The sequence below is a fragment of the Anser cygnoides genome, chromosome 6 (genome assembly GCF_040182565.1).
Source record: "Anser cygnoides isolate HZ-2024a breed goose chromosome 6, Taihu_goose_T2T_genome, whole genome shotgun sequence".
NCBI lineage: Eukaryota > Metazoa > Chordata > Aves > Anseriformes > Anatidae > Anser > Anser cygnoides.
In genome coordinates, this window is record NC_089878.1 from 7,829,680 (window position 1) to 7,834,971 (window position 5,292).

The window sequence follows — 5,292 nt, forward strand, 5'->3', positions numbered from 1 at the left end:
CAGTGAACTAGCCCCATACATACTCAAAGTAGTTCTCCAGCAAGTATCACCAATGCACTAACACCCAGTGTAACCACATTGCAAGCAGTAACAAAGGAGTACTAATTCTCAAGCAGCACTGCCACACTACTTTTGGGCCCACTCAATCATCCACCAGCCTGTGGTGTTACCAGGGTAAATGAGGGTTGTTGCAAGGTGGCTTCAATCTACATCAGATGCCAACGACCTCATAAGGTTGGTGTAATCACTGGAGACAGCTGGGTAAACAGCTGCAAACAGCTACACAAAGCTTGTTTTAGGAGCTTCTCATCACATTAAGATTTTGAGACTTAAAGCTTCCCTGCTTGGCTTTTGAATAGCTTTATAATAAGATCATACAGAATGTATTTGCAGTTATGGAATTAATAGGGTCATTTTAAAGTCATTATTAGGATTGAGTTACTTCGTACAATGCTATGTGTTGTTTAGGGCAATGTTTAAGATTTTTCTCCATTGTGTGTGAATTCAGATATACCTGCATCCTCACAGTAGGCTTTTCACTCTAACAAGATGGTATTCATCCTGGTAGGCACTACATAAATCTGTTGTATTTTAGCAGGGTCAGCTCATTTCATTCCAGTAGCACTATCATGCAACTCTTCTCCCACCCATTTAGCACTTTGTTTGCATTAGGGCAAATAACAGACTGAATGCCCATTTTTTGGTGAAACTACAACAAAAGGCCCAGTAACATCAGCATACCAGAAGCTATCCTCTGAAAACATTATGCAATCCCTGTCATTATTATTTCTTTATTTTGTAGATCAGTTTATGCAGAGATATTCAAGTGATATTGTAAAATTCAGGGAGGATTTTATTTTAAATGATCTTCTTGTTAGGTTTTCTGTCTCTTTATGAGATACGCAACTTTTCTACATCGTTATCCAACAATGCAAACCATCCAAAAAAAGCTGTTTTCTTCTGGGGTAAAGGAAAGTTGTTGATGGATTTGGGGTTGGGCAAAACAGAGAGCACTCCGACAGCTTCTGAAAAGCTAAATTCCTCATAGCATGAAAGATATGCATAAGGGGCACATAGCAAATGACATTTAATTTTTGCATTGGGAACAAAATGTTGACAAACTGAACAAATCACAACTTATTGATAATTTGGTTCTACTTAAAATATAAACCTTCAGCTTAAAAACAACAACAAAAACAATAACAAAAAACTTATCCATAGTGAAACTGTGGCTTACATTTATGTTACTATTTACAAAGCTTTAATATTTCTAACACCTCCTTCTGCTGTAGGCAGACTGCTTTCCTAAGCCAGGCATCAGGCAGTCAACCCAACAGAAGAGTGTGTGGTGTGAGGACAGCAGGATATTATTCTTGTCATCCATGACAGAGTTGCTTTTATGTATTTACTGAGTCCCAACACATGTCAATATAAATATATCTGACCAGTTCCTTGGGTTTATTGATTAACGTTTTTGAAAAGCTCTCTTCTCTCCACAGAAAATTCTGGTATGCCTCCTCCTTGCTGGCCCCAAACTCAACTACTTCAGTGTGGTAAGTGAGGTTGAGTAAGGTGAGTCTGGATCTGAATTTCTACTGCATATAATCATGCAAGAGCTTATGCTATTGGGAAGAAACTTTATGCATATACTTCCTATTGCATGTTATTAAATTTTAAAGAGACCACCATTAGCACAGGAAATCTTTGAGCCACTCTGCTGTAGGCCCGAGTGCAGAGATACCTCTGACCACAACGCATCGCTTGTCTTAAGTTTATATTCTTCCTCTGGCATCCATTTCTGGCATGTGCCAGAATCAGGGTACTGAGCTAAACGGCTCTTTGATACAGCTTTTCTCATGTTCCTAGACTGTGCATAACAACAGCTACAAAGAGAAAGAGCACACACTAAGGCCTAAGAGCAGAATAACATTGCTAATAATCAAAACGTTTAAAAAAAAAAAAAAAAACTCTTCCGTCTCCCTTTTTTAAGATACTTTTGTCATAGATGAACGTAATGGAATAGTAGCTTGGTGTAATATAAATATACTTCTGATAACATGTAATTCTGTATAATTGAGGGAAGCTAATGAGTTAGCCTTTAGTATGAAGACTGAACATTACCTTCTGAAGTAATGTAACAGTGTGCTTATAAAACTTCAGAAGTCTGAAGATTTGACTAAGGTTTTGTTAAGCACAGAGGTACAAGCTCACGGCCAGTGAGTGCTAACCTTTCTGTACAGCATCGGGAGCAATGAGGCCTCCAACACTTATTTCACTTTATCAGATCTTTGTCTTTCCAGTTAGAAATGTGAAGTTCAGTAACTGGGCAAGGTATCCATCTCTCTGATGGAAATATCATTTCATACCTAAAAGGCACAGCAAAACTGTAAAATGCAGGTAAGGCATTGGTGATGAGCACTGTGCGGCAGAGAAGAAAAAAGCAGTGTAGAAAAGCATGAAAATAAGATACTTCCAATCTCCAGCCATGATAGAATTTTAACATGAGGTAAGACTAAGACTTCTTGTATTTCATTCTTTTCTCTTTACATATTTTTTTTACCCCAAATTTACTTTTCTTGTATTCCACCCTGACCTATAAATGTTTGGTCCCATTGATAAGAAAGCATTACTGAGCTGTGAAACTGCAGGCAGTGGAAACCATGAACTAAATAATCAGGGCAAATAAAAAGCCTGATGTAATAACATTCTGGGTGTTGAAGTGTCTTCATGCTCAAGACAATCCAAGGAAAATATAAAACAAGCAAATAAAAAGCATCTGTTTTAAAGAACCTCAACTTCTCTGTGACTGCAGGTATAAAAAAAAATAAAGATTTTCACTACTATAAAGACAATTATCTAGATAGAAATATTCTAAAGAAATTTCTTTTTCTTAAAAGAATTTTTTCTTTTTCTTTTTTTAGACACCACGAGAACTAACAGGCAGCCAGCATTACACTGTTCACCATTGCAACCACTGACTTGTTGGGAAGAACCAGAAGCATGAATCCCTTGAAATAGATGGTCATGTTGCTTTGATCCAGCAAGTCTTCAGGACAGACCTACTCCTGTCTTCAGACACTTGAGTAATCTCACTGAATGTCATCCAGCAAAGACCACTGAGCTACTAGTCAGGGAAGTAACAAGTTTTGGCCATCAGGTACTAGCTACTGCAGTTTCAAGTACTGGCAGCTACCCAGAGAGGCATTTCTTTTTTTCAGCATCTTTGCTCTGATCTTCAGTTATCAAGCAATCTAATATTCATAAGACAGAAAATGCTATTTTCTGTTATTATTGTACTTGCAGGTATTGTACTCCAGGTGAAGGGATGCCATTTCAGTGTAAAACCCCTTGACTTTTATCACTGCTTCAGGGAGCTTGAAAGCCAGATTAAAAAAAAAAAAAAAAAGTCAATAAAATAGGCTAGTACATATTTTTGTGACTTTCTCAAGCAATAGGGGAAATAATAACCATCAGGTTTAAAGATTAATTTTGAATGAAATGCTTACAGGCAAATAGATATGAAAGCTGCATTAAATCATGTGCTGCTTGTTTTTAGTATGCTTCACAAGGGGCATGGAATTTTGTAACCAAATCAATTTCTACACCATATCTTAAGTTCTATTATTTTTATTAATCTATTCAAATAGGAGTTTGGAAATAACTAAGGCAGCAATTGGATATTGCAGTGTAATCAGATTTCATTTTGATGTTAAAAAAGATAAAGGCTTAAAAGAAAATTCTTAAACAAATGAGGACAAATAAAATTTGCATATTTATTATGATTGTGGAGATTTTCATGCCTGTATAGCAGAGGAACTACTTGTTGTATTTCGTTATCCTAAAATTAGGATCTTCATTTAGTTTGTGTGTCATGTAGATTTACCAAGTAAATAAATTTGCCATTTACAGATAGCTCTGTGCACCTGGAATGACTTACACCCTTCAACCACAGACGCCATTCTGATATCCTTATTCTACTTACACAGCACTTGACTCAGTATGTAATTAACTCAGCAGCATAAAAAACGACCATTTTTTGCCCTGGATTTGAGTGAATCTTAGACAGATACAGAAATTAAAAATAACAAATTAAGTCTTCCTTGACTTGGTGGGGCAACAGGAGGAAGAGGATATTTTCCATGACTGTCAGCAAATCTCTCCAAACCAAATGCAACAACATTTCCACTGATGTGTTCCACATATTTGTGATTCTATAATCCATTTTGAATTGTTTCCAGGATCAAAAGACATAGTTTTATCAATTTTATGCTTTCTACTTAGAAAATTAAAATATTTTATTAGGCAATTCTGTAAACATGCTTGCCATTTGAAATACGCACTGTCTTGAACTAAAGCTATGGAATATCCTTAATTCCTTAAGGATAGTAATTACATCCAGTCAGTGACAACTTCTCAGAGCTCCCGGAACCCCTACTCAGGACAAATTCCTGTGCTAGCTTTGTAAATCAGCACAAAAATACCAGCATTCAAGTGCACCTTTTAAAATCACTGTCCAATGAATCCAGAAGGTGAGGTAAACAGTCCATCACCTGTACATTGTTAAGTATCCATTTTCAGGGACACACAGCCCCCTTAATCCATGTACCCAGATCAAGGGCTTTGTTACGATTATATCTGTATTTATGAAAATAGGCATCCATCGCTAAGGCTTTTGGGTGCGTTCACATTAATAGGTAATCATAATTTAGAGCACAAATAGCAGGCTGCCAACAGTCAGTTTTGTCAACAAATGAATTCCTTGAGATCCATTTCTTAGCTACCATAAAAATATCATAAAAAACAAGCATGCTAGAGTTCCTTTGCCAACTGCCTCAAAATTACCCTTTAATTGCCTTTTACACTCAATTTATAACCAGGGAAAGCTTAAATGAAGATGAAGACTTTAGACTGTGTCTTGAAGGTCAAGTAACTGATCATGATGAATGGCTAGGAACAGCATCTTGGGGGACAGCCAGCATATACCTGGTGGTTTTTACTTCTCCTCCTGGTATTTCCAGTCCCTCCAAACATCTTTTCTTCTGCTTTCAGAGATAAGCTATTACATTGTTCATCCTTGTCTTGAGCCTCTCCCCTCCGGCTGACTTTGACAACTGAATTTCCATTAACCACAACCGTGGTTGTAGGAAGTATCCCTGCCCCAGTTCCCTCCTCACTGTCCACCCTTCCCCATCACTCCTGGGCTCCTCTCCATCACAGCCAGTGCTGCACCCTCCTGCCCACCCCACACTGAGCTCTGCAGCTCCCCCCAAGAGCCTCAGCAGCAAAATAGTA